This window comes from Perna viridis, chromosome 9 (assembly GCF_037379345.1).
Source record: "Perna viridis isolate PV_CMFRI_1.1 ecotype Kerala chromosome 9, ASM3737934v1, whole genome shotgun sequence".
Taxonomy (NCBI): Eukaryota; Metazoa; Mollusca; class Bivalvia; order Mytilida; family Mytilidae; genus Perna; species Perna viridis.
Genome location: NC_142453.1, coordinates 7,186,913 through 7,208,568, shown reverse-complemented (window position 1 = coordinate 7,208,568; position 21,656 = coordinate 7,186,913). Strand labels below are relative to the sequence as shown.

General features: G+C 31.3%; 1 long non-coding RNA gene across 1 annotated transcript; it reads left to right on the top strand.

The window, feature by feature from the left end:
* Nucleotides 1-839: 839 nt before the first annotated feature.
* LOC148606506 (uncharacterized) lies at nt 840-4,321 on the top strand. Its single transcript, XR_015915394.1, has 2 exons — nt 840-1,057; nt 3,990-4,321. It is a non-coding gene; the product is annotated as an uncharacterized LOC148606506 (long non-coding RNA).
* Nucleotides 4,322-21,656: the final 17,335 nt, after the last annotated feature.

The window sequence follows — 21,656 nt, the reverse complement described above, 5'->3', positions numbered from 1 at the left end:
ACAAAGATGTTAGAAATCATATAAAAATATAGCTTTCGCTGGCCAGGTCATTCCTCCTCGTAGGATTAATCTAGGGTTGTAAATTAGTACACGATGTATGGTATATGTAGTACGGAACAGTTCATCTAGATGTTATTATGTAGGATACAGGGTCAAATTAATGATGCATGTCACAACAAATTCATATTATACAAACGTCTCAAAATGTAAACACCCTATTTGTTACACTGCTCCATCGGATCAAATTGATACAAGGAAGATAATGTAAACTTACAGAAGGATCTGAAAAATTCCAAACGATGTTAGAACTGTAAAATTTGCGATACAAATTTTTGGCCATTCCCTCCGCGGGACTCGGACTCGTACCGCTGTGACATCTATGGCATCACGGCCTGCACAAAGTCCAAAGGTACGAATTCGAGTCCCGCGGAGGGTTTAATACACATAGCGAAAATCCTGTATAGACAGACCTAAGTCTTTTTAAATCCCTTTATTTCAGTTCTAATGTATGTTGAACATTTGTAAACTAAACCAAGTAAATTTTAGATTTAGACAGGTTTTTGGATTATTCGGGGTTTGTTTTAGACAAGTTTAACTGTATATGATATTTAGAAAGGGTTATGTTTTAAAAATAATTCTAATTATTAACTTCTGGTTTATAGCATGATATTGAAATTATTTGACATTTGATAATAGTGGTCTCATGGGCTCAATGATTACCAATTGTTTTTAAATTAGCCAATAAACCTACTCATTTACCTAATTCAAAGATAATAATTATATATATATATTAATTCGATATGATCCCATAACATTATATATCTCTCTACATTGATGAAGAATCTGCAAGCATGCTGATAGCCAGACTCTGGAAAATATCACCGATATGTTTCGCATGATTGTTACTATTAAGTAATACATTTTAGATTTATAAACATGAAGAAACAATTAACAGCGGAAAATTTCATTCTTCTTATTCTGTCTATACAATGGATAGCTGCACATCCTTGCGGTGAAAACCCGATGGAGCGGGTATTACTGATGGCATTAAAAAATGGTGAGTGACTAAACAAGTGACATTTTAAGAAAAAATAATTTTCGAAATAACAATAGCAAAATCAGTTGGATCGCTTTTTTACAAGTAATGAGTTATTTCAGGTATAATTTATTACCTTTCTAATATACTTGTACTAAGATTTTAAACATATTTTAATAACGAGAATTAAATCTGCAATAGTTTTCTAGAAAACCAATGACCCGGAATTATATCAGATTTTATTTATCATATTTTTATCACAATTTGCATATTTCAAATTTCAAAATCCCTACAACACTGAGGCTTTATACATTGTATTGCTCATAGTAGAACCTCTCGGTGATGGGTTAGTAATTTTATTTCGATAGTTTTGGTTTGGAGTACGTCGTTTATACAGTGATTAATTTGGATTAAGATCATCCAAATATTTGGTTACTCGAGAGGTTACGCCTTGGAACACATGTACAGTATATCGAAAGTTGCAATGTATATGATTGGTATTTTTGTATTTATGAATGCGTCTGTCTGTTCCAATTGTATATCGAAACGGATGGGTTTAGCTCATGTTACATTATTTAAGATGTACTCTGACAAAATTTAAAACGCGATCGAATATTAAAAAATGAAGTACCTTTTTTCAATGAAATTTATTAATGTGTAATATGACACACAAACACCCCCCCCCACACACACACAAACACAAAAAGACTTTTATGTCCGTTTTGTGAGCATATGGTCCGATTTTACACACCAATAGCAATGTTTAAATCTTATAATTTTTATCCGAGAGTATCTACCATGTTACTATTGTTGTTTTGATTTTGAATGAAATGATGCAAATAATATCGTTTTACTCCTTTAATCGACTCTAATGCGTCAAAGCAGTTGTTGCCATGTTTTCTTTATAATATGTACAAGGGATGTACACTCTTGTAAATACAAAAAAAGTCCCAGTTTTATTAATTTCGATATGCTGTACACGTGTTTAAAGGAGTAACCTCTCATCAGCAGCATTAAAATCAAATATGTAAGAAGATCATAATCAAAATATTAGTTATATACAAGAAATACTCAAAACCAAAACTATCGAAAGAATAAGCCAAATCCATCACCGAGAGGTTCTACCAGAATTTATCAGAATTATCATTAAGAAAATGGATTCTCTCACTTAGCCATTTACTCATCACCCTGATTTTATCCATCTTTTTATATGCTACTTTGTATTTATCTCTCTTACTTTTTTGTTAGTTTGCCATTTATAGTTTAAACTTTGTTCCTCACTGTATTTATCTTTCTTACTTTTTTGTCTGTTGGCTATTTGTACTTCAATCTGTGTTCCTCAACAACTGTACATTAATATTGTAAAATATGCAGGTATATCTGTATACCAATGTTTCTACATAGGTTTAGCAGAAATAAAGTATATATACCATATGCAATGCAAGGAATGAAGCTTCAGTGCTTTACGTATTTTTAAAATTTGGAATACTGCAAGATTTCATAAATAGGGTAGATAAAATATGATATAATTCGGGGTCAGACAAGTCTGACCACTGGGTTGGTGATACATGTCACTGAAGCATAGACGGTGAATAACTTCTCATAATGCACGATAAAGACGTGTAATTATTTAATAGAAATAATTGAAATACAGTGAAATCTATCTAAATCGAACTTTGAAAAATCCGAAACCTGTTTAAGCCAGAAAATTTTCGAAATAAATCCTTTTGTATCAATTTTATTGTAATTTTAACATGGGTAAACCGATCTCCTTCTAAACCGAACAAATTTAAAGTCCGAAAGAAATTCGTTTTAGACCGGTTTCATTATGCGTATTGTGACATACACCACGAAAATGAATACGTTTACTTTTACTATTGGATATTTTTTTCAAATATATAGATAACATAAGGAAACACAGACTTCGATTTAGATAAAATCCAGTCATATAAATATTACAAATTTAGGTGTGATGTACACGTGTTTCGAGGAGTAACTGCCGTCAACAGAGTAAGAACCACACACATAGGAAGTTGAAAGTTCAAAAATAAATTGTATGCAAGAAGTACTCAAAACAACAGAAACAAAAATAAAAATAAAATAAAATAAAATGAAAAATAAATAAATAAATAAATAAATACATAGAATAAAATGAATCAAATTGGAAATAAGATCTGCCACAATTCGTCAAAGAAGTACGAGGAAATTTTCACGGGTTTCGAATTTTATACTATGGTACAAAGTTCGGCAAAAACTAAAAGAATGTCTATCAAATTACAGCTAGGGTTTCAATATATGCAAACCAACCCAGACTAGAAAATGTCAATGTCAATCAAAAGCCTGGAAATATTTTTTTGGATAAAAATGTACAAAAAGGATTTTAAAATGTTTACGCAGTGCATTTTAATGGACACAAACATGATTTATAGTGCTTTAAATATTTAATAGTTTTTATCAGAATAATTCTAATCCTTCTTAGCATTTTAACTAATTTAGAATACACATAAATATACATTGCATGTACATTACTATGATATATTACTTATATTAGATATATATGCCTAAAAACCAGTCAGTTTACAGTAATTCCCAGAGCAACTGTTTTGTAGCAAGAACAAATGAATTTTATATATATATATATATATAATATTGGAAACGTTCAAAATCCGAAGTTTCATATTTAGTTAGAAAGTTCTGGGTAGATGCAAATGATGCATATTTATCTTGTTTATTTATTTTGTAATGTTAAAAAACTTACTGCAGAGAAGAAATATTTAAGCGTCACGTTTTATCATTGTATTTATGCATTGTCGTATGATTTGAATGAGAGGTAGGGGGAGGGTGGAACAATTTCAATGTAAATAAACAGTGTCACTTGGCGAGTCATTTAAGGAGGTGAAAAAAGTTTTGTTCAAAATACTAGAACTACTTTTCAAACTGTGATATTTTGCAGGTACACCCACGAAGATGTTTTTACGCAGACTCGAAGTAAAAAGTCCGGAAGCATATTTCCAACTCAAAGATGTTCTGAGAATATACAAAGAATGTGTTCAAATGGCGGACGTTTCGTACTTTAAATGAAGACTCGGTTAACCAGTGAACAAACTTGCAATTCTGATTTCGTTGCGCGCGTGCTAAGATTATTCATTATCGCCACTTCGAAACAGTTGTTTTCTTTTACACTCCTGTTGTTCACACAATTTTCTTCCCCTTACAATTAATATTTTTTCTCTACTCTATTTCTAAATTATGTAGCTACAAGTGCTAAATAAAACTGGAACTGAACTTTAGCTCCTATTTGGTCCACAGGAATTGTTAGAATTAAAACAGATGCCTGCCTACCGTTTTCAACCAATCGCAAGCTTCCCGATATCCCATTGCCATGTTTTTCGTACCCCAGTCACCGATTTCCTATTCATGTTCAGCGTCATTCTTCACACAAGAAAGGTTTATAAAGAGTAATCAAGGGAACCAAGGTTATAGCGGTAATAAAAAGAATGTATTCCAGGGACAAAGACCAGACATGGAAAACAGACATACACAACAAAGAACATAAAGTAACTAAAATCATACATACAAAATGTGAAAAAGTAACGAACTGAACTATTTCTTTCCGACATAAAATACTGCGAAAAATCAAACAAAACACAAAACGGAAAAGAAAAACATGACACGAAATCTTTTGGTGCTTAAGATAATGTATAATTTTATAACACCATAAAGAAAAAAAAGAAAAAAGTTCTATAAACACAAGTTTACTTGTACATGTACATCAATGAAAATTATTTGGACTTCGAGCGAACCCCTCATCACCCTATCTTACGTCACATACTTAGCAGTGAAGCATTTACTACCATTTTATAACTATTTTGCATGAAAAGATCTAAGACTGATCCAATGACAACCAGGTAACCGCACGACCATGCCAGTTGGATTTTAAAGGAGAGTTTTGCTTTTATCAATCATTAAATATTCTAAAACATCGGCTCATATGGCTGTATGTTGACTTGCTTGTCGTTTCCATATTCAAATTGACATACCTAATATAGATTGGTTAATAATTGGCCAATCTTTTTACTGCCTTAAATCCTCAACAGAATAGAATTTATGCAATGATTATTTTGCTTTACAATATATTCATTTACTAAAATATCATGAATTCACAACATTGTATACGACTCGCTATTTTTTGCTATTGGAAATCGTGTGGGACCGGAAATGATGCGTGGTAATAAAAGTGTTAATAGTGATATTCAATGCCAAATCAAATATAAAGATTACATCATACCATTAATATGGATATAATCAATTAGTCGTCTGATGACCATTTACAGATTATTATTTACAAATATTTTAACAACTTCCGTTACATTCAGTCGTACAATTATACAGTTAGATGGATCACAGTTCACAAACATGCAATTTGTTAATCTATCCTTATAAACAGTTATACCCATACATTGTAATTTTGATCCCAAACACTTTCCTTTCCCAAGCAATATCCAATCGAACCGATTATTTTTCATTATTATTCAGTCACCTCAATTTGATTTACCAATATAAAGTTTTTTCCCACAGATAAGGAATTATATCTTAGTTAAATTTCACATCTTTACGTCCCGGTGAACTTGAGACTTATCGGTTTTATATCACGCAGAATGTGACAGGTGTCGCTTGTATATTAGAAAATGCATACTCACCCAGAGCATCTGCATTTAAATAATCTTTTTAAAAAAGAAAGTTCAAATATTTCATGACAGAGAAAACTTTTGGTGTTAAAACTTCTTTCAATGGATAATCTAATTATCTTTTCAGAGTTTTCAGGGTTTTTATATAAAAAAGGGCTTTGTAAGGATTGAGCGCTATTTTTTGGGCAATGCATGTAATCATTTTACATATACGTTATATTAATTAATTGTTCTAGTTAAAATATAAACAAATCCAGATCGTTTTTCATACGATGATCATCGAAAGCACTTGACATCAAACGGAACCAGCATTTCATGCTTTTATATTGCTTTGACTGAGGTCAATAAAAAGTAAATAATATTGACCAATAAATTGGTGCGATTGTACAAGTATTTACATTCGGAACAAACAATGCTTTATGTTCTACATTTGCTATATTTTCAATGGACTACAGTCGTTTCTGTATTTAAATCTATACTTTTGAATAAATCACACTTGAACATCCCACTAAAATCAATCAAATCAAACCAAATCATGATCGATAACTCATACAAAGTGTTCATTTGATGTACTATTTATATAAATTTTATCTCATAACCGAAACATCCAAATAAAAAAAATTAAGATAGTAAAATATAAGTAAATCTCGTAGGTTTTTGACATGCATGAATCATGTACCTCCTGTCTGATTTCTATAAAGACTGCTAATGAAGCAGTATATTAATTTTTTGTAACTTTTTTCGGCTTACCAAATAAAATACTCAATGACAAATGGTGTGAAGAGAATGACTTAACCCACACAGAAAAAACATTTATGAACCGTGAAATTATAGGAACGTCACAAAGTGTAATATCGTTTTATGCTACTTTCATAATTTTTTAACAAAATATGGCGGTTTCCAAGTGCTTTTCGATAGAGTGAAATGGGTCACACGATTCAATGAATTGAGTATTTTGTCTTGTTAAAAAAAAGGCTTTTTATGGTTTTTGTTGAAGCATGTAGCCAAAATCTTTTGCAAAAATGTAATGAAATCAAACAAACAGGCATATAAATGAGAAAGCTAACAAATTGAGGAAAAACAAAACAAAACAAACAAACAAAGAAATAATAACAAATAGATTTACACAGAAAGAGTACATGTTGATATACTGTTATGTTGGTATTTAAAATTTCCTGAACTATTTCAAATTTTATCAAGTTGTCGACATCAGTATTAATTAAAATTAAGTAATAAAAATACAAATTTTTACTGAAAATAACTGAAATCTTACTTGAAAGAAGCCGCCCACGTAGACACCAGGCAGATCCTATAATATTATTGGCACAAGGTAAATTTTACCCCATCAATTGTTTTTTTTATTTTAAATGTAATGTTTAACTCATTATTAAGTCAGGAGGAACAGGGATGTTTCTGTATCACATGTGAATAATGTAGATTATATATTCAAAGTTCACACGAAGATCAATCAAATTGAACAGATCAATTAGATACTGTCATTTATCTTCAATTTTATAGCACTTTCGAAAAAATCCATGTAAATTATTTCATTCTCATCATTTCCGGAAATTGCAAAATAACATTCATTTTTCAGAATACGTGAGTTTTTGCCTCTCAAATGAATAAAACAATTTACATGTGGACTCCCCAGTCTGAGTCATCAATAGACACTTTTTTAAAAGTAAAAGATAAATGATCAGATAAACTTATTAACTTGGTTATAAACATTTGTGTAGATTGCAAAAAATCTGAAATCTCGAACTCGTACCGCTGTGACATCTATGGCAACACTGCCTGCACTAAGTCCAGCGCCCTAGACCATCATTAATTTGATCCTCTATCCTACATAATAACACCTAGATGAACTGTCCCGTACTACAATACATCGTGTACTTAGTTAGAGCCCTAGATTAATCCTACGAGGAGGAATGACCCGGTCAGCGAAAGCTATATTTTTATATAGCCTAGCTGGCCGAGTGGTCTAGGGCGCTGGACTTAGTGCAAGCGGTGTTGCCATAGATGTCACAGCGGTACGAGTTCGAGTCCCGTGGAAGGAACGACCAAAACTTTGCTTCGTAAATTTGCCAGCTCTAACATTGTTGGGAATTTTTCAGACCCTTCTATAAGTTTACGTTGTCTTCCCTGTATCAATTTGATCCGATGGAGCAGTGTAGCGAATAGAGTCGTCACATTCTGAGACGTTATATATATATATATATATATATATATATATAAAGGTCTGAAAAATTATATAAGAATATATATATATTAAAGCAAATTACATCAAAATACTGAATTATTAATAGTCTAAACAGAATTCATTGCAGTAGAAAAAATATGTTTGGTTTTAATGAAAAAGGTCAGAAGTTTAAAATTCGTAGAAAGAAATAGCATTCTTATGAGCTAAATATAGTTCAAGATGCCGTTCTGTAACATACTTGTTATGTACAACACAAACAAAAACAACACACAACAAAATAAACACACACACACACACGAAATAGAAAAAAAATAAAATAATGATAAATAAAAAAAAAACAAGCAAAAAAGAAAAAAAGTCAAAGAGTAATTAAGGGAACCAAATTCCAGCGGAATGCAAAAGAATGTAACCAGACATGGAAAACAGAAACATACAACAAAGAACATAAATAACAAAAATAATACATACAAAGTAACAAAAGTGAATGAACAACTCGGACTCCACGAAAAAGTGGGAGCATGACCTGGTGCACCGTTAGGGTAAGTGCCTTCTTATATCGTTATATCGAAATCCGTGTCATTTTTCCGGTGACCATCCTTTAAAAAATCGCGTATTAAAGGAGTGTAATTTCACTTTATAACATGCAGTTTATCAAATATTTAAAATAATTATTCTTTAATTTAAGCTTGGTTGACAAAAACTGGTACGGTGGACTTTTTTTTTCAAAATTGTTTTTTTCGCAAAAATAAAAAAATTCTATAAATTCGTCAGGGATGACAGTTGTCAGATGACTCCTTGTAAGAGTTATTGCCCTTGAAAGGGGAAACATGATAGTTTTCAGTGAATATATTGAAAACTATGAATTTTATTCGACAAAAATATGTTTATAAGAAATTGTTACAGTGGATGCCAAATCCAAATATGGGTTTATCGCAATATCGTCCGTCTTTTTGAAAACAAAACATAATATTTCGCAGCAAACATTGTGAAATGTATCAACCACAACTCGTCATGTTTTCTGCCAAACATAGAAATTACTGACATTAAAGTTGTAATTCAAAGGCAAAACGTAGATTCGAGTGCATCTTTAAAGCTCGAATGCTTAACAATAGATTTTCTGTATTTTGGCAACATTTATTATTTCGTGTTCATGATTTACACAACTGTCTTTCCTAAATTAGTTTTGTAGCTACCTGTTACCCTATTTCTTCAAATTCCCTAAAATATAAGAAAATATAAATATTGTTGTTTGATATAGCGTATGACAGATGTCAATTACAGCAAAACACAGAATATTTTTTTCGGAATTCATGAATAACACAATTTTTGGCAGTTATTCAAAAAATAATATCTGTTTTCACACCATTTCAAGATGTGTGTATGACATCTAAACATTTTCTCCTATTTTCTGTCCCTCCATCATTGTGACAGAAAACGCAGTTGTTTATTTTCACTAACCGAAAGGTGACAATATAATGGCATAATTTGATGAAAATTTCGCCAAAACACCTTTCTTAGTTCAAATTTCAATTTGTAGTTTCTATGACAAAAGAAAAAAAAATGTGTCGGTGAACAAAACACGAAGTACTAGTTCTGTTTATTTAATATCAAATCGATTATTCCTATCCCCAGCTGGGCTTAACAATTTTCAAGTTTCGTTGTTTACTATGATTTCAAACGTAGTCTTACCATGTTTTTCAATAAAACAAATTATATGTTCAGATGAAAAAAATATGTGTTCGTTAGGATCATCCGACATGCAATTCTAGTATGACTTTTACTACATGACATTTAATCATTCTAGACTAATATCTTATGATGAACATGATATTATTAAGTCAGTGATTCCGGGAGACAAAAGACAAAACGAGCTAGATTAGTCCGTAAAAAATTTCTGATTGACCGAAACCTATAACAGGGCCAATATGAAATTACGTATTTATTGACAATTTTATTCACCAACTCAACCACAGTTGTTTTCGTGTTTTACCAAGAACATATAAAGACAAAATCACCGCATATAATGGTAAACCCACCGAACATAAAGGTAAAACCACCGCATGTCATGATAAAACCACTACATATAAAGAAAATACAATCGTATATGAATAAGAAAATATCGAATATAAAGAAAACAGCACCGCGTATAAATATAATTGACCAAATAAGACAGTTATGGCGTTCCATAGAAACCAGCCTACTACGACCTGCTACAGGAATGTACAGTACATGATGAACTTAGGGAACTTAGCTTAAAAAATGTATTTTTAACTTAGTGGAACCAGTCTACAGAAAAATCAATCAGAATTACTCGGCCTTTTCCGCTACACGGTTTTGATAAATTTAGATTGATCAGAATTGTAAGGCCTGAGAGCATCAATTATCTTACACTACCGCAGTAAAAATGTCCCATTGGCATACCCCATTGAGGTTATTGGCCCTGGTTGGATCCATATTGGCCCGTATAGATGCCCGGTTTGAATTCATATCAATTGGTCAGTTTTTGACATATTTTAACGTATTTTGGGTAGTTGCTTAATGAAATTTTATATAGACACTACTATTACAATAGAAGAATGCAGATACATGAGAGAAAACGGAATAATGAGAGAAAATTATGTAAAGGATTTCTTAAATAATATTATTTGAAGTCATGTAACAAAATGAACTTCAACCACAAAAATGCATTTTTTGGGGTAGTGACCTTTGATGTATGATATAGCCGTATGCTATTTATGACGATTTTAATTTTTCGTGGTCTTCGTGACCGGGCTAAATTGACATGTAAACATTAACATACAACCGTCAATTATCAGAGCTTTGGGTGCAAATAATGAGACTGCTCTTACTGTAAAACGGTTAAGTTTGATACCAGGTGTAATAAAGTGCTGGGGGAGCAAGATTTATTTACCCTCCAAGGGCACCTGATTCCACTCCCGGATTTTTGCGGGTGTGCACATTGCTTGTGCTTTAGATTTCTAGTGTAACGTGTTGTTTTTCTTATCTTTAGTTTGCATATGCAATCTATTTTATTCAGTTTGCTATTTTGTGTATATAGATCGTCTCGTGTTTGTTTCCAGTTTTCACATTTTGGCCATGTATTTGGACTTTGACGTATTCGAATTGTCCCATTCTCCACGCCTCTGTATTTTTTTATAAATTATGGGGAAATCAGACGATTTATACATGAGCAAAAAAAGGTAATGTTACGCTCATGATGTAGTAAAAATAGGTCATATGTGTTCAAAGTTTTATGCTATAAAAAGATGTTGACCTTATATTGACATTAACTGAAAATTTAAGTTTTGACAAAAATCAGACAGAAAGGTATTCATGCATGTCAAAAACGCATCGCATTCAGTTTTATTCATTTTTTTAGAAACAGTTACTGATCACATAACCAGTTTTACCTTTTCATTTAGAGGTTACGCTTTTGAGATAAATTACTTAGATTGTACATGAAATTAGCACACTGCAAGAGTTATTGTTCTTGATTTGTCTATTGTCACAAAACTATAGAATTTTGTTCCGTGGGTTTTTTCTACACCATGTATCCCCTCACCATACGCAGTGTCTGAATTTTATATGGACTGGTACTTAACAACAATGAAGTAGCTCTTTAAAATACAAAAAAAAAAAATACCAATCATATTTACTGCAAATTTCTCTACAACTGATTTAATGAATAACCTCTCATCAGCAGCAGCTTAATTATTAAGAATCAAATATTTAGGAATCTAAATCCAAAACTGAAGTAGCCTTCTAGATAAGAATCATGCAAAATGTGATTCATAGTTGTAAAGCTTGCAATTTTTTTAAAAATATTTTTTTAAAAATGTTACAGTAAACAGAAATTAGCATGTCGCTTTTCATATTACCCATGTCCTAAGGAGATAAAAATTATATAGAATGTACTGTAGAATTCAAAATTAAGGGAGGTAACTGACACTAAAATACAATAGAAACTGTTGGACTTTCAATATGGATTATCTCATAAGAGCAGACAGCTTGGAATGAACAATTATACGTTTCATCATTTAAACCTATGAAGCAAATTTATAAGAAAAATAAAAATGTGCAGCCTTTTTTGGGGTGTATCACATATTACATAATTTGCATGATTCTTACAAAGACTGATAAAAAGAAGTACTAAAAACCAAAATCAAAATCAGCTGAACTGATTGAATTCGTATGTGGAGACCAATATAGCTACTGAGTTAAAACTCTTTGTAACTTAAGCGTGATATTCAATAGATTGTATTTCGATAAATTAAACATATAATTACAGTTTGCCTGTCCATTACAACCTTCATGATGTAGTTCACATGATAGGCGGTAATTGAAAAGGTACTACTCGTCTTTCAATGATTAAAATTATTAATTATGATTTTACATGTAAACAAGCAGACATTAATTTTGTGATAAAAGTCGCTTTATTCATCAAATATTTAACCAACACCAAGTATTCTTATGATTTTTTTTTATTTCTCTGTTGAGTTTGATACCGCATGCATTTTACCAAGTATTTTACATTTAAGGATTGGCTATGATAAAAAATTGGTCTATTGAAAAATAACATAAATTTTCCATGTGCATATTTCGTTTATTGCACTTCGCAATTTTTTAGCATAGCCAATTCTTATAAATTAATTTTAAAACATATTTTTATCTTTAAACATGAAAAAAGTAGCTCTGAATTTAACTAAATAGGGGCGTGTCAATATTTTTTAATCCATTGAAATATAAAAAAATGCTTTAACCAATCAGATTACAGTATTTATCTCAAATTAATATATATGTTTTTATTAATTGATTACATATACTGTTAATAATTTCTGTTGTAGATTATCTCTGATTTGTCTTAGGTTCTCGAACAATATCACTAGTCGCACAGTCTCATGAATTAGTTCGTGTGATATTGGGCAGAAAAGAAAAGCGCTTTTAATATACAAATGTATGACCCATATAATGGAACAAACCAAATCAATCTGTCAATTAGGACATAATTGCGACGGAATTCTGATAGCCATAATGATGGACGGACAGATGAACGGGGTTGTTCTGATATTCCAGCCTCTAAATGCGGGGATATCATTATGGTATTTTTCTACTTAAAAATGTATTCGATCGATTCAATAAATGAACAGATAATTTGACTTTAAACGATTACACAGATATATTTTACGGTACACCTAAGAGTCATAATCGGAAACGCGACAGTGAATCCTTTTATTACAATAAGACTGTAGATGATAAAAAGTACAGGTAAATCTAAGAATATGGCAATTTGATTTCGTATTCGTGCCGTTCATTTTTCATTGTTTTCCTGTTTTTTCTAGGAAATGTCGTTTTACTTTCCTAACTTTTTTTTCTGTGGACGATTTTTTCCTCGTCCGTATATTTTGTATTAATACGCCATATTGATAAAATTTGTCAGCAGTTGGATAATTAAAATGAGACGTCAATAGCCAAAAGTATGGTCTGAACGTGAACATTGAAATCAAAGACGATCTACATACACAATTTAGCGAATAGAATCAAATAAATTACATATGAAGACTGTATATTCAGAAACCAAGACGTTAAACCAAAACACAATAGCATTAACAATATGAACTCCCATAAAAAAAAAAAAAAATTGAGTTACATTAAATGCTCTGGAGAGGTAAGAACGTCTGCTCCATCAGCGACAACAATCCTATTGCAAGTGAGTATAATCTGGTAAAAATCTAGAAACAAATAATAAAGAAGAGTAAATGTGAACACATGACTTTTGACCAAACTTGATGTTGTTGAGTTTCTTTACCAAGAACCGACAAAATTTGCAGGAATGTAATCTCAAAAAGCGCTGTTTTCAGCCTTAAAAAGATAAGAGGTGAACATTTGTCTAAGAATAAGTTACATTGATTTTAGCTACTGTCAATAAAATTCTAAGGGGTCCATGGATAATTATTTTTAATCTTAAAAGTTCTAATGAACTAATCGTCAGGCTAAAATAATAAAACAGCTTAAACAATTTTGATAGAACAGCTTATTATTCATTACTGCAGAATAGCCATACGTTTTTGTGGAGTTAAAATTTTCTATGAATTATTTCAGAAATAAACAATTCAACGGTATTTAACTCTTTAAATTGTGCAGTTTTCAACACTTTCCTTAAAAATATTCCCAATGTCATAGGCGTCAAAAAATCTAATTGTGGCTCCAATCTCGGTGTGAATATCCTGTCTGAACACACAGACTGCTTAAAATCAGGTAAACGGACAATGTTAATCTGCCTGACTACTAAAACAACTTACACTGTACTACACACACCTTCGATGCACTTTCTGAATCAGTCAAAGGCTTTCCTTCGATAATACACAGACAATTTGATGGTAGTGTTCTTAATTGAGATGACATCTCTCTGTTTGAGTCAGTTTTATAAAGACTTTTAATTGATTATAAACCTATCTCTTTTGATGTGTTTGTTCTTTCCCTTCTAATGAAAGCTTTGTCCAAGAGTCTTATCCGCCTTTTCGAGGAATCGAAACGGAAATACCATGTATCTTTCCATTAGATGGGGATAGGAATTTTTTTTATCAAAATGTTAACAAATGCTGTATGTGGCTGGTTGAAAGTGATATAAGCGAAGGGACTGAGTGAATTTGGTCTTTTGTGACAGAACATACAGATATCAAGGAATAAGATAAATACAATATAAATATGAGGAAAAGAATCAAAGAGGAGGAAATCTGCTCGGGAAAGATGACTGAAAGAAAAAGTAAACATGTAGCCGACATTATTGTCCAAGGTATGGAATATCCTAATTTTATTGAGCTTCTTGCCTTTGAAAAAAACAGCTGTAACTCTTATTTTCGCTTGTTTGAAATATGAATTGAATCCAAAAGAATAATGTGAATTGAACATACCAATAACAATTTATATGACTATCAAAAACAATTTAATTGAATACCAACTGCAAAAATAATCATTAATTATAATTTAATTTAACACCAATCAAATACCAATTGAATATTGATTGAATACAATTGAATCTTAATAGAATATAACATTAATTGATTAAAAGAAAAAAATAAACCATAAACCATTTATTAATGACTATATGTAGACACCTAATGATGTCTATATTATTTGGACCAGATGCTTTGTGATGCCGTTCGGGATATATCTAGATCGGTAACGCTCGTTCTGGTCCCGTTTTCAGTCATGAATGAGATATGGGTCCTGTTTCATATCAAATCTAAATATAAGATTATTATCATTTTGATATTGCAATTGGACTATATGCACCAACAAAATCAAGGAAAAAGACAATGTTTTCCATGTATGTCATATTGGTGCATTGAGTTACCATTTCATTGAAACGCATTGAAAATGAACATTTCAAAGGCAGATAACTCTGTCAATAATTTTAACATTCTACTGAAAAAATTCTAAGCAAAGCCAGTAATGCAGATATCAATATTAGTCTTATTGAATAGAAAAAAAAGTATCCTTGAGAGATATTACATTGTCAGATCGGTGAGGTTTTGAGTTTCATTATTCTTATTTTTCCCCATTGGCCTCATTCTTACAAACACTTAACAAGTTATGATTTAGGCTAAATGTCAGTTTTAGCTAACGCGGTTATATACCTTGTAGACTCACAAAAACTCCTTCTGCAAATCATATTTATGCTTTACATATTTCTGTTTTTAAACAACCATCCAAACGACATCATATTTTAACATTACCTTTTTCAATTGTTTCAAATTCACGGCTCTGTCGACCAAAATGTACCGTATCTGTGCATATTATATGACGGAGTTTACATCGTATTTTAAGTATTTTTTGTGAGCATTTTTAAGGCATATTTGTTATCTCGAGGACAAAAAGCTGGAAAGCTATTGTGCCACCTCTAAATATCAAATCGATCATTTGTCAAAACTGCTTATTCTTATCAAAATGCGCAAAGACAATGTTGAAATTTAAGGAACATACTGAACTGGTTGATAACAAGAATATAAACAAATATAAACAAAAATTGAATACGAAAAATGCTTTAAAGGGTCTCAAAGTTCAAATTCCCCCCGACACGTCATTTACGATATCCTCCTTTTACCGTTGTCAATTGATGAAATCGATAAAGACAGTGTCATGTGTGGAAGTCGATCAATGAACATGCATGAAATATACATTGTACTTAGGCGAGATAGGGTATCCGATAGAAGAGAAGTATTTTCATCGCAGAATTATGTATTAAGCATTGTTATCGTTTCATATTTAAAAAAAATAATTGTAAGTTTAGAATAGAAAGCAGTCATATAATTCATTTAAACAAAGTAAGGATGTATTTTAAAAGGTCATAGATCTTTTCCAAGTAAGGACGTTCTACTTGTGTTTGTTTGTATATAACATTACTGATTTTTACATATGGTTTTGGGATACAATAATAACAAACGTCCAATATTTGAATAAACATGTTGATACTTTTTCTTTCTTTTTTTCTTATGTTTGGGCAAAAACTGCAAATAACAATGTGTTTCGCAGGCGAGTAACTTTTAGGACTTAACATCATAAAGTTCTGATAATTTTTTGAGTGAATCCTTAAAAAAAATCCTTTGAAGTCGCGTAAAATAAATAGAATCATTTATTACCTTATTTTCTTCAGTCTTTTGTCTCAAAGTCTCAAATGTTTATTATTGGTAATTGTTTCAACTGGTACACCTGGTCCATGCTCCCAGTTTTTAGTACAGTCCGGGTTGCTCATTTATTTTTGTTACTTTGAATGCATTATTTTTGGTTATTTTATGTTTCAGAGGGTGAAAATATCCCAAGTCTCATTTTGTATAAAGGTATTTTCTTAAATCACAGTAATAACGGAATTGAACAAAATAAAACAGAGTTGAACTTTTGACTTACGGCTTCGATAAAAATATATTTTGGTCCGAATCTAATGAAACAAGTAATTGAGAGAAATTGTGGGGTTTCTAAATATGGTTATTTTAGAAATAAATTCCATTGTTCAATTTGGAAAATAGTCACGTGTAATTGACAGTACTTCGTAAAGTTTTGCCATATCAATATGTACTGATAGCTTATAAAAAGACTAATTTAGAATAACGTTTCCTTTACAAACCGATATTCTAATAACGTCTCATAAACTATAAATAATATATCAACCAGAAACTGTATGATATCAATGCTTTTTCAAATTTAGCAATGACGAATATCTGTACATTATTTAATATTTAATTTCTATCCTATTTCAAACGTCAAATTCCATATTTACGCAAATGATAATTTTTTTTAATTTCAAGATCATGTATTAAGACGTGTATATTTAAATCAAATGTCATACAGGTGGACCACTGAGTTTGCTCTGTATATCTAATTGTCTAGAAATTAGAATTTGGTAAACATAGAATAAAGTAATAACCAATTATTAGTATTGCAAATTTTGATCAAACTCATAGGAACATTCAAATCCTAGGATTAATTGAAAGAGTAATCAAGGGAACCAAGGTTATAGCGGTAATCAAAAGAATGTAATCCAGGGACAAAGACCAGACATGAAAAACAGACATACACAACAAAGAACATAAAGTAACTAAAATCATACATACAAAGTAACAAAAGTAAATGAGCAACTCGGACTCCACTAAAAACTGGGAGCATGGACCAGGTGCACCGGTAGGGTAAGCGTCCTCAAAAGTACACTCAAAACCGAAACCATCGAAATAGGAAGCCAAACCCATTACATGTACCAAGAGTTTCTACCTTGTACAATACAATGTGCGATGTTTATTTCATATGAGCTCCAACCATACTTCGCAGAATGATATACACAGAAATGACAAATCTTTTTGCGAGCTTTGGTGGGGATTCTTGCTGGTCGAAAGAAAGAATGTATTTGTAAATTGGCTTATTCATTTTTATGTTTTCATAACTTTGTTTAGGTGAATAGTAGGAAGACAGGGTATTGATTTTTTAAAAGTTTAATGCACCGGAATATAATACGGCTAAATTATATATCGACGGAAAGCTCATTTCAAACACCTATCGGAATATCGATGTCGTACGCATCGATTGCTGTCACATCTCCAACGAAATGGCGTCAAAGGTCAGTAATGATTTTTAGGAAAAAATGTTGTATCATTTTTGTATGACTTACTGACCTTTACTGGTAAGAAAAAATCCAAATTTTTCCACAGATCAGACTCAGATCAAATTCCATCTCATACAAGAATCAATGCTATATTAAAGAAAAAAAAAAAGAAAATAGTGCCGTCTGCAGCCGTTTTTGGTACACATGCCAAAAACTTTCAAATTTTAGCAGTCCGAAATGAAAGACCGACCTTGCATTTTGAGGTCTCAAAATGTAAAATTAGAAAGTAAATATTAGCAAAAAAAACCCCAAAAAAACCAAACAAACCCCCCCCCCCCCAAAAAAAAAAAAAAAAAAAAAAAAAACAAAAAAAAAAAAAAAATAAAACATAACAAAACAAAAAAAAAAAACCAAAAAACAGAAAAGAAAAAACAAAAAAACTTTCGGAAATTTTTTTAAAAATATTTTACATTTACAGTAAAATATCGATTTTTCTATTTAAACAGCAGCAATGAAAGTCAATTCTCCACTAGTTCAATTACAACTTCCCATTTTAATCCATTTTGTGAATATTTCGTATATTTGCAAATATTATCATATAATACTTAACAAAATTGTTAAGTACGACTAAGTTTTACATAAACATCTCAGTTCTTGACATAATTTGCGATAAACATGGAATACTATTAACTCAAAAGAACACCAATTAACCTGTCTATAATTGTTGTTGCCCTGACTACAACGAAACCATCAATTTGTTGAGAAACGGAAGGCGTGTATTAAGTCTGGAAAAAGACAATACCAATAATGCAATTAATGCAATTCTAAGAAAATAACAGAATCAACCCTTCGTTATTGGCCAAAGTCAATTTTATTGCACATAACGAAACATTCCATTATTGTATCCTAATTTGGTCTTTTTTTAACTCCATATCGCCGATATTCGTCTTAAACATGCCAGTGCATTCCAAAAAAAAAAAAAAAAAAAAAAAAAAAAGAGAGAAAGTAACAAAAAAGACAGACATTTATTTTATTGTATAGTGGTACAAGGTTTTTGGAAGGTCCTGGAATGCAAACCCCCCCCCCCCAAAAAAAAAAAAAAAAAAAAAACCAAAAAAAAACCAAAAACAAAAACAAAAAAAAACAGAAAGCAAAAAAAAAAAAAATGCACACCCAAGACACTGTTTCTGACTAATTAAGCTTATAAGCACTGATTTGGAACACATGCCTATTACTGATAGTAAACCAAATGTCGAAGGAATTGTTTCTAAAGAGAGTTAAGCTGTTGTACATTTAAAAAGAGTAAAAGCATTGAACATTCCGGCAGAAAATCCAGTATCTTTCACTGAGACATGTTATGAGTATACAGTCTGTGATAGGATACAGGGATAGCTTTCGATTTGAAGCCTGTCAGATTATGTGAAAATCTGGGCGAAAAAGAGAGGATATTTTAATTTCACCGCACCGGCCTCTTGGTTGAATACCATGGACGTTAGCGTTTTGTTCTATCGTTCGTCTACCAACCTCAGATATTTCATATTGGAATAGTTTGCAGGTTGTTTTAAGTTTTTCGTTTTAAATGAACTAAAACGAATTAAGGGATTTCGGGGAGGCTTTGGTGTTTGTGAAGACATCCAAATTATACATAATCAATATACAAATAGATATGAATACATGGGTGTGAGTTTACATGATAAACATTAATATTTGAATGTTGTCAATCAAACTCCTTGCTATTTTGCTCACCATGTTTAGTTTATGGTCCCTTTGAGTCTTATGGTAAAACATGCCTTTTGCAGCATGCAGCCATAAATGAAACAACAATATTACGATTTCATCCGACATAGGTCTGAAAATCATTAGTATGGATCTTGATTGTTTTGTGAAGCGTCCGTTCTCTGAGGTATATCACGATCAGTTACTGCATGCATAAATGGCAGAGAATTTTTTAATTGCCAAGATTTCTTTTTTTTATCAAAAATTATAGCTTTGTGGAGGGATGTGACGAGCAACTTTTTAGGCGATAGGTCTCATTTTGCAACCTGTGTTCATATGTATATTTTAAACGCATACGTAATTAAACGTAATTAAATGCAATTAAAACGTATCATGCTCAGATTTGACCCGAGTCATATAAATCTCACTTGATAAAAATGTGTGGATATAAAAATAAGACAAAAATACTAAAATATGTCGAAGTTTTATTGCAACCTAAACAAAACAAACCCAGCAGAATTAATAGAACACAACATATCATTGGCAAAAACGCAAGAACACAAGAGTATAATTTTGACTAAGCGTTATAGTTACTGACTGCCCACAATAAGCGGTAGATTATACACCGAGCACGTGAAATTCCGCATTTATGATTAAAATTAGCACACAAAAAACAGTCTGCTAAACTTGTCAACATGTTCTGCATGACAGTATTTTATTCAAAATTACATCTTCATGTAATCCTTAATGATTACTTTGAAAAGCACTTAGATCATTAACATTTTTTTCATGTTTTCATAATCCAAATTGACTTTTTAACAGCCTATATTTGTAGAAGAAAACAGGGCGCCCTCACAGAATGCAAAATTATACAAATTGTGACCACAGTACGTTTGTACGACAATTTTAATTTCAAAATAAAATGATTTTCCTAAAATGTAATACCAATTATAGCCGTATAATATTTCGTTGCATTAAATTGCGTTATTTGAAGACTTTTGAAACCTCTGATATTCTACTAGAAAGGTAAATAGAAAATACCAAAGTGTCGGTGAAAATTTGGGGAAATTACAAACTTGTTAATCTATGGGAATAAACAATAATACATTGATATGGACCATCACCAAATAAGACAAAAAGTAAAAACACACACAGAGCACGAACATTTCAAATAATAGAATGTGAACTCCGGTGTTTCGTAATGACGTAAGACTAAGCATTGTCTGCAAGCTCCACGCTACGACATTCGTTCGTTTCCTCCTTTATTTACACCTACAAGCAGGCCTTTCAAAATTCTCGACCATTATTTTAGTCAAAAGTCCTTTCAAAGTCGGATGACGTAGCGCAAAATCATTTATTTTCTTTTTCGATTTTTCAAGATATTTTAAAATACGAAACATACCTCTACGTTTTTTAAGCATTTCATCAAAAGAGAAACATCGTAAAATTTGAACATGGGAAGACGGGAAAAATAGAAAATGCAAAATTATAAACGGATTTTAACGTTTACTAGCTCTTTAACTGTTGATAAAACAGTTTAAAGGATTGAATATTCATTCTACTTAAATAAAAATGTATACCAGAAAACTGACACACTTTCTCCTGATTCACACATAGTCTTAGATTTATAAATAAATCGATACATGAAATGTGAAAGTTTACCTTTACGACAAATTGACACTAACTGGATTTCAATTAGTAATTGCAACATGATGGGTGGCACTGGCACAGGAAAACCTGCTTCCCTTTTTTTCATGTTTGTATTGCGAGTGTTTTGGACATTTCCCCTTTTCCTCGGTTTTCTATTTAATATTGGCTAAAAATATATACCGAAAAGTCAGCACTTAGATGATTCAAATACATCAAAATCCAAAACATGCCCTTAACCTGAACAAAAGACACAAAGACGATCCATTTACAAATTGC